We start from the raw sequence: 17,436 nt of genomic DNA on the forward strand, positions 1-17,436 counted from the left end.
GACTTGTTTTATATCACAATTAGCTCTGAAAGCTAGAAATTCAATGCATCTGTTAGTCTGATTTGACTTGAAATGGCTTTGATCTCAACAGCCATTTGTTAGAAATGACTACTGTGAAACCCCTGTAACCTGAATGAACACTGTGATGTGGATAAGCACTGCTGTGTGTTTTACAGGGCTACTCTGTTATTATGGAGGCAGAGTCTGAAAGGTCACGTTATTTGTTTACGTAACACACGTGGTGTTCTTACAAATAACAGCTCTGAGTTCTTCAGAAAGCAAACATTCCCTCACCTGGGAACACCGAGCTGCAACAACCGCCCAGTGCTCTGCAGACCAGGCTAGGGAGACCTAAAAAAATTTAAAATACGGGAATAAAACCAGCTGTCAATGCTCTACAAGAACCTTGATTAGCAGGTATGAGGTATAAGGGGAAATAATATGTGAACATCACATCATTCTCAGACTGCTCACAGCATGGGGAAGGAAAGTGAAGCAGCCACTGACACTTTTGCTTGCACCACATGTTTTATTTAGCGAGGGGTTGTGTGAAGCTTTAAAATTATTTTAACCAAATTCTTTCAAGATAATCAGTCCTACACAAATCCTAAAAATGAAGCTCAAAAATAATGAAAACTAAAATGCCATAAAAGAAAAGATACATGTTTCTTAGAAGCAAATTTTCTCCCAAGCAGCCAGGCTTCTCTCCCTGCTTTGTAAGTTAAGCAGCAGTGGCACGGTAACAGTGCCCAGTAATTCACAAGTTAACAGACATCACAATTCATTTGCTCTCTCCCAATTTAAATTCCTGCAGTGTCAGTCACAGGGATGCTCTCCAGACGTGCACACAGGCTCTGTCACCACAGCCAGAGCACAACCAGGGTGTGTCCTGCCCACGTCGGAGCTGTAGAAATAAAGCCCAGCCCAGCCGAGGCTCCTCCTCTGCTCTGCAGGGCCAGCACTGCCTTGTTTTTCCTGCCTGCTAATGTAGGTTAATGCACCCTTCTCCCCTTCACCCCATGGAGGCTGAGCTATTATCCAAAGCAGCATTATATTAGATTAAGGCCGTTCAGAAAAGAGATTCCTGGAAAAAAGACAGCAAACTGAAGGGGAAGAAGGGCCACACAACCATTTCTTGTTTTCATTAAGTTCACTCCATATGAAATTAAATTTATTGGTTTCATTCACAAAGCAAGTACATCAACAGGGGGAACTGTGGTTACCCAGGTTGTTCAACACAGAAATAATAACAAGAATATTGTTCTCAAAATCTCAAAACTATTAATGCAGTTTTGATTTGTGCTGCTTATTGTGGGCTCCCCAAGGGAAAAGGAGAAGTAAAGGATTATATTGTGAGTTTTATGTCATAGATTCACACAAGCTTTAAAAAGAAATTCAGACTCTCCAGGCATTAAATCCCTGTACCCTCTCTCCAGTGTGAGCAAAGTTTGGTTTTTCTGGCAGGAGAACACCAGCACTGGGAGCTCTCCAGAGAGGAAGCAGCCCTGCTGTCAGAACGTGGGAGCTGGGGACCTTCTGACCATCTCACATCCATTCAAAAGTGGCAACTGGAAACAGGACTTGTAAGTGCTGCAAGACTTGATCCCCCTCTAAATTATTTTCTTCCCACAAACCAAATCTTCTGATATCTTTACATGATTATAAATCTATAATAGTAACTCAGGTATTTTCAATTACAGAACACAAAGAGAGGTGAATCCTGATGGAGAGCTTTAATATTCCCAGGACTCACAGCTGAACCCTTAAATGTGATGGGACAACAGCACTACTGCAAAATGGAAGGAAATAATGCTCAAGTACATCCTGATAAAATTAAACACAAAACCAAACCCCCTCACCCCCAAATTACAAACAAAGCCAAGAGCCTAAATCTCTCCAGACTACCTCACAGAGCACACCTTGCTCAAGCACCAAGGTCTGAGCATAAAATGCCCTTCACACTTCTATGGAAGAGCACAAGGTTTAATGAGCTACACAGAACCGAGACAAAGTTTTAAGAGACCTGAACCTCATTTTACAGCATGGTCTCAGAGAAAATTTGTTCTCCTTTGCTGTATGGTGTGTAAAAGAGCCTGCAAAGGCTGTAAACACCTCCTAATGCACACTGAAATTTGTGCTGTAAGCCTGCTGCCAGCTGTCCTTTAGGAGGATGGCTGCACAAAATTATTTCACATGCGTCCATTATGCAGCATGATCACAATTAATGGAATAAATTTTATGATTCAAAACAAATTAAGCAACATGTAGAAAATTCTAAAACCATGAAAAATGCATTAATTTATTCATTGCCATGCATTTGTGATCTTTCCACTTTTGGAGTACGGTTTAATTGACTAGTTTAGAGACCAATTAATCCCTTTACATTTAAGTCAATCACTGAATCCTCTCCAAATAATTTAGCTCCTACATGCTGCCTCCCATTTGATGTCCCTGGAGAGTGACTGCAGTTGAAACAGGTGGCACACAAATCACATTTAGGAATGGAGAAAGAACTGCACTAGCAGGGATACAAAGCATTAAAGATGCACGATTCAGTCAACCACGTTCACTCCCTGATCTCCATTACTCCAGCTCCCAATCACATCCTGAATGTTTGGGGGGCTTTAAATGACAATTGCAGGTCACACATAATTATTTTAATTTTTGTTACTTTCTAGTCCTCACCTACCTACTGCTCCTCTCTTCATTTTTTTTACAAGGCACGTGGAAATAATTCAGTGTCAAAGATGGGGAGAGATGGATTTGTCACCAAGGGGATCATTCCTGAGGTGGGGAACAGAGGTATTGGACACCAAACCAGTAACTTCCAGCAACACAATCTTAAGAGGAGGCAAAAATCCCAACATATTGAGGTTTTTTTGACTATTAAAACCATTCACAATCTCATCAATACTGGAATGGGACAGGACATTTTATTGTCTCACAAAATAACACCTTAAAAGTATCAGAATGAAGGTAGTATTTCCCTATTTAAACAATAAAGTAAGTCTGAAAATGAGCCAGGGACTTCACTCCTTCTGTAAGGTGCTCAACCAAGAAAAAAGCTTGAAAAGAAAAATTATTTCAAATAAGCTAAAAACAGCTCCTGAAACCACATTAAGCTCAAGTAGAAATGAAAGTATTATTTTTGCACATAAATCCAAAGCTTATTGCATTTTAAACATTTACATAGACACATAATAAACAAATTATCTGAAACCTAAAGAAAGTATGTTCCAATAACACAATTAATGAAAAATCATGAGAAGGAAAAATAATTATTCTCGTATCAAATGTAAGATTTTGTGTTTTCAGTTCCACCAAGTAATCTTATAATATAAATTATTTTCTGCCTCATTTTCTTCTTGAATTAAGAACAAGTTTCTGTCAGAAAATCAAAAGAAAAAACCCTAACCCCACCACTGCAGAAAACATTTCTGCAGTGAAAAGTATTTTACAGAAATGCCTGAAATACCAATTCTGTGTCTTGGCAGGACTGAAACTCCACCCAAGTGAGTGAAGCAGACAGAGCCCTGGTGGCCAGCACCACCCACCATGGGCCACAGACACAGAGTGACCCCCAGAGAAAGGGAAACCAGGACCTTTATCCCTACCCCACCTCCAGCAGCTCCTGATTTCTCCCTTCTGAGACCTGGGGAGCTTTGTGCAGCCTCAGAGGGCTCAGCCCCTGCAAGCCCAGGGCCTGTGCCCTGGCCTGTGCTGCCAGAGTGCTGACTCAGGATCTCTGCCAGGCCAAACAATTCCTGAGGCAGGAATGTGCTGCAGCCCTGCTTTGTGCTCCATTCTCACCCACAGACACAATTCAATATTTCAGACTTTCAGGCTTCTTCTGCGGTGCTGCCTGTGATGGTGGCACAGGTTTGTTTGATGTTCAGAATGACTTTGACCCAAACATGGATATAAAATGAAAGAAATTGTTCTAAAAGCTGGATTAGCCTATTAATTGCCAGGCAGAAATGACACTGCTCTGCCATGGGTAATGCTGAGCATCAGTGCACAGTGCAAACCCACAGACAGCGTGCAGGGAAAAAAACACACAGCTTGCCCTGATCTTCCAACCAGACCTCTTGTCAGCAGACTCAGCATTGGAAGGGAATGTAACCACAAGGAAAAGCTGAGCTCCATGAACTCAGCTGTTAAAAGGTAAAGCAGCCATGCTTACATGGACTCTACACTGCTCAAACTGTTCAAGTTCACAAAACTTAGCTCTGACAACCCTCAAAACATCATTATTTCTAACAGGTCACCAAGATTTGGCAGGATTTTCCTCAAGGTCAGACATTCTCTTCAGGCTTTCAATTAAATACTGTTAATTTTTGACTGAAGTATAGGGTGAAGGAAAAGCAAATAACCTCTTCCCAATTCTAATTCTTCCACCTTCAACCTGGTCACTTGACAGGCTGCCAAAATTTCTGGACATTCAAACTCCAGTGTGTGTTACAGCTACCATCCTATTCCTGAAGGTTCCAGGAACAGAGAAAACACAGTTTTAGAGTGAACATAGGAGAGGGGAAATGAGTTAGACTGAAATCACAGTGATATCTCTCAGTGTAGTCTGCAGCTTCAGGATCCAAATTTTTCCTGTCTAGCCCAGAGAAACTGTCTCACACTACAATTAATAAATGGAACCACAAAAAAAGGAATTTTATATCCATTTCCTCTCATCTTTTTTAACATCAACAAGAGTCTCTGGTGGCTCTTCAAATGTTGTCTCTGTATTGTCACATCCACCCCTCTGCTGTGGACAACTGTTCTGTGCCACGTGCAGCCTTACCCCATCTTCAATCTGCTCTCCAGGGAGATCTACCAGCCCTGAGCTGCACCCACCTCTGCTCCAAAGGGAAGACAGCTGAGAGCAGAAAAGGAAATTCTCTGGTAACACTGAATAGCTCTCTTCCACCCCAGGCACCTGAAGACAGGCAGAGTCCTCACAACATTGTGTTTAGCTGACCTGTGAAAGAGGAGGTGGCTTCCTTTTGAAAATATTCTGGTAAATGGTGGGACTGGTCACCAGCCTGATCCCTATCAGGAAACACGAGCAGGTTTTTGAGGGTGTGAGCACAATAGGCTGCAAAATCTCAGCACTGTTCCCACAGAGATGTCAGGCCTCTGCATACAGGCCTGGCTCAGGCTCCCTTGTTTCAGCACAATCAGCTACTGCAGGGGATACATTGACAATTCCAGAAAAAAGGACCTGTAAATGCAGGTGAGCAGGAGAGCAAAGTCAGAGTGAAGGTTATTTCTAGTGCATGGTCTTTTGTGTGGAATTGGTTGGAAATGCTAAGATTGAAGATGAATGAAGTAAAAAACATGCAAATTATTCCCCTTTTTCCTCAGTAGCCAGGCTGCCCACCCAATCTACCCATCAGCAAAACAAAAGCCTTCTTTGTTGATGCTCAGTGACTTATTCAAAACTCCCAGTGTAAAATGAGATGTTTCAGGTGCTGCAGAAGGTCTTGAGAAGCAGAGATACTATTATTTACTGGTGGCAGTGGTTACATCACACAAAAAGGTACCACTGAGGTCCTTTATTCTGTCTCAAAAAGTTCCCTGACCTCACTGCCCTGGAAACAGCAGAACTGGCCTAGGGACATGTCCTCACCAAGAGAATGGCAGCAAGGGCAAGGCCACACTTGCATTTCATTCCAGAATTGAAGTCTAACATATAAGAGGAAATTGTTCCCCCAAAAATCCACAGATTTAATAGAAAATGGCCAAAATACAAGAAAAATGCTTAAAAGTGCCACGAACATCATCCTAAAAGAGTATTTTCTTAGCCCTGATTTTCTTTTAATTATTTTAAAAGGAATTAATCAGCAAGAGGAGATTCTCTTAGTAGTCCCACTGAGAAAAAAAATCTGAATGGATCTGACATTTTCTGGGCAGGCAGAAAACATGACCTGTAAAATAGGCTACCAAGTTAAGGAGACACAGAGCAAAGGAAAATACTAAGCTTGTAAAATATGTTTCTTTTTAGAGAGGGGAAAATCAAGATCCTTATTCTGGAAAGTGGAGTACAGCAGTTTTGTTTGTGGGGGTTTGCTGTGTTTGGGTGTTTTTTGAGGTATAGGTACTGTGAATGTAGATTCAGAGTAAGTCAAGTGTTTGCTAGAAAGAAAATCACAGGAGTGCTTTACATCCAAGAGCAGGGAACGTGTCATGAGCTATAAAGGATCTGCTGCACTCCTGCTGGGAACTCTGCTTGTTCCACACACCATTCCTACAGTTACATCTTATTTTGTTACTCCCTCAAAGAACAGACTGCAGAAAGCACATCCCTGGGAACTGCACCTTCCTCTTTGGCAGAGAAGGCAAAATAAACAATCCCACTGTAGCACTTCTTGTGTCACTGATGGAATTGCCTGTTTGTATTTTTAACAGCACTGGCATAACAGAAATTACAACTGCTCTTAAATAACAATGTAGTCCAGTAAGCCCAACATAGTGTAAACAAAAGGTTTTGAATGTCTTAATTCAATATTTAGCAATGAAAAACTTATCACATACCTACACAGAGCAGAGAAATGCCACTTCCAACTATAAGTACTTTGCAACTTCCTATATACAGCAATAATTCCACATAATGGAAACATGAGGAAAAATACTACTGCTCCTGGATGAGAGAAGCTATAGACAAATCAGTTTAAAGAAAGCACCTGAACAACTGGCTTACGAAATGTTTTCTAAGAAACAACACATCCTGTTTCAGCAGAGAAAAAAAAAAAGAAGGTTCTGCCATTATTCTACATTCAACAAAATGACTACAAATTAGGAGTCAAAAAGGTAAAACAAACACAAGCCTCTAAAATTTGCCATTAAGTTAAGATGCTACAGTAAGCGATCAAGCAAAATGCCCAAATGGAAGAAAATGGTTTTTTGTTCCCACTCATCCTGTTTCAAGAACAAAATCCAAAAGCAGATGTAGGAAATCACTCTTTAGATCCATCCATGAAGTTACATTCATGCTGTCTGACTGCAGCAAGGCAGAGATAATGGCACTGGGGCAGGAATCGCTTTAGGATGTGGCCAGCACTGCAGACAGGAACAAGAGAAGCAATGAACAGCCTCCCACAGGGTTTTGCTTCAGCTTGGTTCCCACTGCAGCACTGGATGGCAACACTGACCAGCTGACAAGGCAGGGGTGTCACCTCTCAGGTGTCTGTGTTCTTGGCACTTACAGGAGACTTAAACATTACCCAACCCAATAAATACATAAAAATCTGTTCCTTCATTAGTTTTCACTGGAGCAGGACTCCACGAGAATCAAATTCCTACCCATGGAAGAGAAAAGGCTGAGTGAATGAATGAATGAATGAACTCAAAGAATTTCTGCAAACACGGAGGATTGGCACTTTAATGAGAGAAATGAGAGCCTTGAAGGGCAGGCTGGATGATTAAAAGACTGAAGATGGGAAAGGAAATTGATTTATATTCTCATCTCATCAATGTAACTTCTGGTCAAACACAACCACTTAGACTTAAGCACACAACTCCATCTACATTTCTCAGTGAAATGAAGTTTATTAGGCAACTTCATAAAGTCCACAGAGAAGTCAATGAAGCAAAAACAAACCAAGGAGCAGAACGTTTATGATCTGGAGGAAGCAAAAGATCACACACCATGTCCCAAGTGCAAACGAGCAGAAGCAGCAGTGCAGCAGCTTGAAGTTATTAAATGTTATTGAGCTTCAATCATCAGCAACAGGATTTGACAGGAATCACTCAAACTTCAAAAAGAAGGGAAGGCCCCCATGCCCAACACAACTCCCCAGCTACATTAACCAGAGGCATGAGGGATTTCACAGCCTCTTGGTACTCCAGTGGCCTAAAGATCCAAGTACCTACATTTCTTATGCATGCTGTGAACTACATCTTCCCTCTTTCACACACTAAGACATTTTTAAGACAGGCTTTCAGAAGAAAAAAAAATTCCCTGAGAGTACCAAAGAACACAGTCCTTATGTAAAAATTAAGTGTAAAGTTATCATTCATTAACATTAAAACCCATCAAGTGAGAGGTTCTGTCACACTGGCCAATAATCCCTAAGTGACAGAAGCTGTGAACATTTTCTACTCAGCCAGCCAGCAATTTGCAGCAAGTACCAGCAATGAGACAATTTGTTTCTGTCGGTGCATCTGAATCACACAGAAATTGCTAACATCACATAAAAAGCTACACTTTTGTATTTTACAGAAATGGAACTTTCAACAGGTACCTGCTGGAGGAAGACACGTTTCCATGATGGAAATGGAATGATGTGTTTGTGAAATTACTTTTGTCACACCATCAGCTTCAAAGGGAGATCTGTGTCCAAAATCCAGCAGGAATCTCCTGTTGTTTTACCCCAGCAGGAGCAGGGCCTAAGTTCTGTAATGGCTGGAAACTGTCAGCTAAATGTGCCATGGATCCTTCTACAAGGAAGTTTGAGTGCATAGTGATGGAACATGATATTCTTATTTCAATCACACAAGCAGTCCTGCAGCAAGCTTCCAGGGAAGCTGTTCTTCCTGGGACTCCTAATAATATCCAGAGTGACTTCAGAGATTCACAAGCAGCTCCTCTCATTCCAGACTTCTTGTCACTTCTGACTCATTTCACTGATTTCTTCTTGGGAAAAAAGCCCCACAAAAACATCAAGAGAACAAATACAATGACCCAGCTTAAGCTGAGATGAGCATGGAACACTTTGAGAGGCTTTTTAGGTGTAAAAATCCTACCAAAGCACAGCCAGCCCTTGAGAACATTTGCTGATGTAAGGAGCAGAGCTCCAACCTGTCTTCTCCTCACAGAGATAACGATGCTGGCAAAAGCTCCACTGGAAATTAATCTCTATAACCCAAGAGTTCCCTTCTTCTGTTAATACAGCTTCTCAAGACCAGCTTTAAACTGTTAGAATAGAATATTTTTTTGCAAATTGAAGCTACGCCAACATCAGGTTTGGTGCTTTTCATTTCTTCATAAACCCCAAGTAGAGAGAGATTTTTCAGTAGTCCTACTTGTTAGGTCACTACAGTCACTGTCTGAGGTGGGAATGGTGAAGTGCTACTGAAAACAAGACGTCTGTCTTAGGGTTTTAAACACCTTGTCAGTAAAAATATACATACACTGGTCCCACAGAGTACAGGTGAGCTGTAAGGATAAGTTCAGCCAAGTGAGAAAATACATTTTCTGGATTCCATACAGCTTCATTTTTTCTTAACCAAACAATACCAAGATTCTCTAAGTACCTAAAAACATGTGTCTCATGAGAACTTTGCAGTTAACTGTGTTTTTCCTCACAATTTTTCCTTCTATAACATAAAGGCTGATGATAAGTAGTGCAATAGTAATCTAAGCTAGCCCTGAAATTTCCATTTCTAAACCTCTCTCCATAAAGCGGAAAGGATTTCAATTTTCCAGCAGCCATGGGAATTCAGAGGAGCAGGAAGGGGGGGAAATCATTTCAGATAGATGCCAAATTTTATCACACGTGGAAGTCTGAATGAAATCTAAATCTAGGAAAGTTATTTAGAAAGAAGACACAGTATGTTTTTGTATAAAACTACATAGATTTAATACCAAGGTAAGACACTGCCAGCAAATGGCTTTAGCAGGTTCTGTTTTTCTTGTGTTGGGATCAATTCATGAGCTGAGCACAAGGGAAGACTTCCTTCAGGGTTGAAAGGGTAATTTAGTTTCTATGGTCCATTAATTTCTTGGCTTCTTTCCCCAGCCTGCTCATTAATGTGAAGTGCGGTGACGAGGTTTAGAATATGGAAGGTGAAACAGCACCTACAAAATTTCTTCACACAATGATTGCAAAACATCTATCAGAATCAGCAGAGCTTTGAGATATTTTGACCTAGAATTCAGACTGGTGGCCTGCACCAATAACCATTTCTACCTTTAAAGATGGCACCAAGTCAGTTAATGACATCATTAATGGCTCCTCACGATTATCCATCAGCGTTTGCTCCAACAGCCTCCAAACAGACAAACTAGTTTTACTTTAGCTGAATTAGTAACAGATGGAGGAGATGCATTACCCTCAATCACAAGGTTAAACAGATAATTATGAAAAAACACCCGCAAGTCTCCGATATTATCTGATCCTATTAATGGTGCAGGCAACGGAGTAACACGGAGCCGAGCAGAGGAAGCAGGAGAATTATTTAGGTCACTTGAAGAAACACATTTCTCTCTGATTTCTTTCTTTCCAGAAGCACAGACGGCAAGTGAAGCAGCCAAATTTGGCAGCATGGAGGCAGATAGAAATCTGGGTGTGAGTTCTAGACTCTCAGGAAAAGCTCCCACTCTGCAGCAGCACTTCCCTGGATTAAACACTAACAGGATTTGACCCTTCCCTTCCAGAGGGCAGATGAAGAGGTTTGTGTTTCATTCTGCTGGCCTGTGTAAGCCAAAACCCTGCCTTACACCTTTGTATTCTCCATCTGTAACACACAAGTGTCATCCCTTCCCACATGGAATTAAGTGGTTAAAAAAGTATAGCAACATTAAAGTACAACCAGAAAAAAAAATTAGGATTGTTCCTGATGCTATTCCTACCCTGTGCTTCAGGGTGAAGGATTACCCTTCAGGGTAAGGTTGCTCAATTTCTTTTTGAAATCTGCAGTAAAAAAGGTAAAACTCACAAACTAATAAAATTTTTATTAGAGCCCACCTTAAATCTCAATATTTAAAGTAGATTCTCAGCAGAACAAAGGAAAAGTTTGAGTAAAACCAGACATACATGTAAAAAATGTTGAATTCAACCACTTTCTAAGGCTTGGCTGTTTCATTGATGGCACTTGATGCAAGAATATAAACTTCACTAATTCCTGCAACCCAAGGTGTCCTGCAAGATGCACCATTCCTGACTGCAGGCACCTGGGTGGGGGCAAAGCCCACCCCACTCCTGGAGGAAGTGTCTGTTCCCTGCTCTGCAACAGAACCCTGCCTGTTTGCCTCAGGGGAGGTTCCTGTGACTGCCTGGAGGCCAATCCTGTGTCACTGCTCCACACAACACTTCAGTACACCTGACTGTGGAGAGGCAGATATTAAATTAGAACTCTGCACTGGGATAATTTATTTCTTTGGAAAAGAATCCGACTAGGTAGTTCCTTTCTTACTTGCAACAACAAACACTCTCCCAATATTAAAATAGCCCGGGTGGAACAGCTCAGCTCACATTTTTGAACCATTAGAGAATGTTTTCCTAATGCTCCTGTTGAAAGACAAAATTTTAATAAAATCTGTTAAGATTCTTCAGATGCTATTATCTGTTAAGAAGACTAGGTCAGAGCAAGTAGCAGACAAGAAAAATCTAAATATTGACTTAAAACTATGTTACCTGGCCATAAAATTGTCACATAATATTAAGCTTCTAAAAATACAACTAAATATTTGAAGTGCTCCTTGAAATGCAAGCTCTATTGTGTGCACTCTGCCAGCAAAGAATTCCCATGGAATCAATTAGAAAAAAGAAATACAACTGTGAGGAGACCATGGCATTTGTAAATATACATCCAGAGCTACATACACAGCCATTTCTCAGCAATCTCAAATAATCACCAGGACAAAATCTAAAGGTCACCAGGGGAGTAGGGAGGAAGCAGCAAACTCCCTTCATCCTGTGAGGAAACCCAGCCAAGGTTTTCCGTACACACTGTGTACTTTGGAACCTCATGTCATGGTGGGAAGTGTTAAGTTTGCAGAGGTGCATGGCTGGTAGCAGATAAATTATCTGGTAGCAGATAAATTAATCCCAAAAATATGTGAATATAAGCATTTAGCATTTAGACAGAAGGACAGAAATACACAGTTCCTGTTTCTAAATGTGTTGGTACAGCAGGAGGGGTTTTATTAATACCCATTCAGGATTGCTGAAGGGCTTTGCAAGTGCAAAGTCCAGCAGTGAATTAGGCAGCTTAGATGCTGGCTGAGCCCTCCCATCACACAATCTTCTATCCCAAACATAGCTAACATCTCCCTGAGGATGCAGGCCAAAAGTTGCCCAATTTTAAACAGAGCCATGGTTCCACACTCAGATCAGAAAGCTGGAGGATCCCTGGCAGCAGACTGGGCTGGGAAAATAATCTCTTTGAAGCTGCTCATGAGTTTGGAATGTACAAATGAAGACTGTACCCTAATTCAGCCAGACAGGGAAGGCAGGACATAGCTTTAAACAATCATGTGGTTACAACGGCTCCACTGGAATGTGATAGTCTGAAATTATGTGCAGCTCAAGTGTTTTTTAAATAAGAACTTGAAGGAATCCAACCACAGGGAAGGAGGCAGAGCACTCTCAAACCAGCAGGCATCACACACAACCCTCTGTAGCTGATGGTGCAGCTGAGCCACTCAGAGTGCAGCTCGCAGCCCTTGCCTTCCCCAGGTCAGAACTCCCTGCACGGCTGGGTGCTGGTGCTGCTCCCTGGGAGGAGCTCACCCCCAAAACCTGGCTCTGAGCACTGCCCTCCCCAGCTCACTCCACTTGTCATTACTCACAAGGCTTCCCTCAAACCTACAGCAACATTCTTGTATTCCCAAGAAACTCACTTGAAAGACAAAAACTTAAACAGTGGTTAAGTATTCCTTTGCTCCACAATTATTAATATTTTAGGACAAGTCTTCTGTTGTGTTTGGGGTTTGTTTGTCATCGAAAACACCAAGTTTTAGGGTGCATTGGTACAGTAGATCTGTGGTTGGGGTTTTCCAGCCCCAATCGACACAAGCATAATTTAATTTTTCAAACATACCTTAATAAGGTTTTATAAGTAACCCCAATGGAACTGTTGTCATGCAAAATGAACTAAGAGTGAAGCGTTCACCACATATTGATCTTAAAGTGATTCCATTAGGCTTAGGAAATTTAAATTAATTCTAATTACTGTTATTCAGGTTTTTTATAGAAAAAAATCTACAGAAAAAATATTCATGTATTCAGCTACAAAACAGAAAAGAGGCTCTGTATAAGCACTTTGGTTTTTAACTAAAAATATCTGAAAACTATTCTCCTTAACAAAAAAAACTAGTTAAAAACAAGAGCAGCAACACATATCTATCTATAGCAATGATGTAATGTGTGTGCATATGCAGCAAGGATCCACAGGCACAGTCCAGCATCCGTAGGCATCACATTTTTGGACTGCTTTTACAGTTTAATGGGCCTCTCAACTAATAAACAAAGCAAAAAAACAAGGGGCTGTTAAAAAGATAATCACATGCAGATATGCCATTTGTATTAAAGCAGAACTTGAATCTCATTTGATCAGAGCCATTCTTTGGAGCATGGAAGGAGCCATCTCCTAGCTAGAAAAGCCATTATCACAGGAAATCCTTTGACTTCACTGACAACACAGATAAAAGCACCTCATCGAGGGTCAGGTTTGCATGGTCAGCAAAAAAGAAAGTAGAACCAGCTTTCCACTCCCCCTTCTCCTGGGAAGGCTGAATATTAGGCTATTAGGTAGTCAGATATATTATTTTATAGCTTGCAAAGCCCTTGGGTAATAAAGAATGAGTGCAACTGCCACAGGCAGCTTTACAGGAAATTGTGTGAAACAATGACAGATGCTCCAGAATTGTTTCGAAACAAGAAAGCCAGGAAGAGCAGTGTGTCAGCTCAGGGGTTTTGCCCACAAACCATATTCTCTAACATGCTGACAGAAACTGTGTGCATAAAATTTGTGCTTGGGATTATGTGCATATGCACACAAACAGCCCCATGAATGCAGAGCTAAATAATTCTATCCATAATTAAACATTTCAACAAATATATATTTCTATTGCCACTCTCAGAACAGGTGGATTAGCCTCCTCATTTAACAAGAATTACTTGAGAAGCTACAAAGGAAAGTAAACAGGAGTGACAAAATTAAAGCTTTCATATTGAACTGCAGTTGGATTTAATATCCTTTACTCACTGAACACAGGACTTACACCACAAACCAACTTCAGAGCTAGATTTTAAAAGCAATTGGTTGCTGTTAGAAGGAAAAAGACACCAAGCAGGATCTTGAAGAAACAAATAATGCCCAATTCCCACTGACAGAAACATGAAGTAGGTGCCCAATGGTGCCAGCAAACCCTACAAGAAGCTACCCGCACATTAAATCACAGGCATGCTCTTAACTGCCTCCAAACCCAAGATTTTTAACTACAACATAAAAATCTCTTACAGATTTTGGAACAGTAGCACAGAGATGATTCTTTCACCCAGCCCAGGTGGCAATCTGCTGCTTTTGGCACAATGACACCGATATTATTTTGCAGTGCCATCTGACTGTTTAATAAATAGGGCTGCTTCTCTGTGATCTCCTGTTTGGTTTGTGTGTGTAACTAACCACATCTTTGTCTTGCTTAATCCATATTTACATTTCCAGTGTGCTTTTTACTATCAACTGCTTTAAACTATTTATTTGGTTTAACATGCTACCAGCGCAGTATGTAAAAATTCACTTGACTGGCTTTTATAGAGACTTTGAGAAAAAGTAATAATATTTAAAAGCTTAACAGTAAAATCACATCAATAAAGTCAGCTCAGTACTTTTTCAGACAAAGCAGTGGAATTCCAGTGCAGGATGCATCTGGTGAAATTACTGCAGCATTGCCAACTGCCTAAGTACTGGACTTCAGGTGTGATTCTCATTGTTTATTAACATTTACAGACAATATTGTTATTTTTTAAAGACTTTGGTCCACATTATTTCTTCAAATAATCAGTGTCTTTATTTAGAGAATATTGCTGAACCTTCTCAAAAGATCTCAGAAACTCTTGAGGTGTGAACCAACTGTATCTCCAAAGCTCTTGTAACCCAGCACGGTGAGGACAGAACATGCCCTGGCTCCAGAGGTGGTGGAAGTCACTTCTTCCTTGTTTAATCTCTGGAGTTTTACAGCAAGGAAATTGTGTGCTCAGCTTTATTAGAGCAGTTCAAACCAAAACAGGGAGCAAATTGCAAAAATCCACTTCCAAGTAGCAGACAGGTCACACGAGCACGTCAGTGACACAAAGCACACTGCCAGAAAAGCAGAGAGGCATCAGGACAGCCTAAAATAAAGCGCTGCTATTTTTAGTTCTTTGTTGCTGTTCATTGCACTGTACCAGAAATAGATTCTAAAATAAGTATGGAGGTTTGGTGGAGACTTTATTGGTCCATCTGTTCTCCAGGAGACTTCAATTTTTCTGTAATACTACACAAATGACAGAGCTGCAGTACGCGAAGATATCCTTAAATATAAATATGTAATCAAAAGAATTTCCAGGAAAACATGTAATAAACCAAAGTCAGTCCAGCCTCAAAACAGTGGTTTACAGTTTGCAACTTGAGCAAAACAAAACCCCACCAAACTAACACTCTTATTTCAAGATCTCTATTGTGACAATGTATTGTGAAAGGATTGATTGGTTTATTTTTTAACTCAAAGTAAATCATCTCCACTCATGCAAAACCATCATTCAAAATTGGAACATTAAATAGATTTCTCTTTTTATACTCTTGAACCGGTAATTTACATCCAAAATGAATCTTCAAAGATCATAAATGCTACATAAAGGGAAATGGAAATGCAGTTGAAATTACCAGAGTGTGTGTATATGTGTGTGACACAAATGGGAACAATCATGGATTTGTGAGAAGAGTGGCCTTAAGAATAATGCAGTACAAGAGCAAATCCTGCTACACTGCACACTTTATTACACAGAACAGCCACTATAAGAGAAGAGGAGAGATTTGGTGTCACTGACAGTGTTAGCTCCTGTAAATAATGCACAGGGTGGGGGAATGGACAGTTAAACTGACTGGCCAGTAGAACTTCCCAATCAACTGGTTCACAAGATTTAATTCCTTCATTTAGAACAGCCTTCTCTGTGCTAACTTCCACCAATGAGATATTTTTTTCTCTGTAATTTTTACCATTAATACAAGTGCTTCAAGTTTGGACTGAACTGTATTAAACAGGTCTGTGTGGGCAGTTCATAAAGTGCTCCAGCTTACTTTAATTAGTTCTTTTAATTCTCTCACTTATACAAACACTACAGCTACTTAAGTGCCTCTCCTGAGATCACTTAGCCCTCTTTGATTTCTTCCAGCATTGAGACACAGTCCTTGACTTAACTTTGCATTTAAAAGAGACATCACAATTATTAAGGCTAAATAATGAGAATTAAAAGAAGAAGGCAAACAGCACAGAAACAAATTCTGCTCTGATTATGATACTGGAAAAACTAGAATTTAAGGCAAAGAACTGTAGTACAACTTCAGATAAGTCAAAGACAGGATCAGGGGAAAGGAAAAAAACCAACAGGGGAAAAAAACCCCACCAAAACCCACCAAAATTAAATTCATTAGAAATAAACATAAAGAAAAGGAACGGGAGGCAAAAATAATAATTCCATACAAAGAACATAAGGAGTTTTCATTGTGAAGGAGATGAACTGAACAGAGAGAGCAGATGTGTACTAAAATCAAAAGGCTTGAGACAAAGAAGGATATAGAGTTACATTCTCTCATCCACACAGGAAGCAGGAGCCCTAAAGTACACTAATGAATGAAAAAATTAAACCAAAAATCCCAACCTTTTTTCCACCCATTGCATAGATGAGCTATGGTATTAATTACCAACAAGTATTTATGCAGGCTGAAATTCTGTGTGGGTTCAAACTCAATTAAATGCACAAAAGAAAAATTCATCAACAGTTGTTAAACATAAAAATATGTCAAGTTGTATTGTCAAACCCAGCAGGAACCTGACCGAGTGTACAGAAAAACAACTGAATCCTTGATATGATCTGAAGACTCTTCCCTGAGATGTCCCACTTCTGACCACTGCTGGAGACAATTTTTTTGGTAAGGGATTATTTAGGATCTGGGTATATTCCTTTTTAAGAAATTAGAAGCACATAATCATAGGCAGCTTCCTGAAATGCCCAAAGTAACTATTACACTGATTTTTATCTGACTTGGCCAAATGCTACATTTGTCTCATGGCTGGGGCCAAAGTAGGCAGAATCTGATACTCTTCAGGCAACATTTCCACTCCTTCCTAAATTAAATCTTTTTCTAGGAATTGGGCAGGGCAATAAATAATTTCTCTGTATGTGTCTGTCCTAGGGAACTGCTCTCCAAAATGTCAGATCTAAACATGGTTTCAGCAACACTGTGTGCAAACATAGGCATTCCTAGCTTTCAGATTATGTAGAAAAGAGAGAATTCTTTACATTAGACATCCAGTTCCATATTTTAGACTGTTGGATCCTTCAACAAGGAAAACAAAGGAAGATATTTTAATGTTCTTCCTTCAGCTCTTCTCCATCAGCTTTCCAGTCAGCAGATGGAAATTATATAATTAGTTGTACTGACATCATCATCCAAAAAACACTTGCAGTTCCCCGTGTCTTTAACAGCTGGCAACATGAAGAGATTAAAAAGAGA

At 40.3% G+C, this 17,436-nt stretch overlaps 1 protein-coding gene across 2 annotated transcripts in view; it reads right to left on the minus strand.

Moving 5' to 3' along the window:
- The window catches only part of MED13L (mediator complex subunit 13L), a 169,094-nt gene that overhangs the window by 54,168 nt on the left and 97,490 nt on the right, over nucleotides 1-17,436 (minus strand). The window lies entirely within an intron of this gene.

Source organism: Camarhynchus parvulus, chromosome 15 (genome assembly GCF_901933205.1).
Source record: "Camarhynchus parvulus chromosome 15, STF_HiC, whole genome shotgun sequence".
Classification (NCBI taxonomy): domain Eukaryota; kingdom Metazoa; phylum Chordata; class Aves; order Passeriformes; family Thraupidae; genus Camarhynchus; species Camarhynchus parvulus.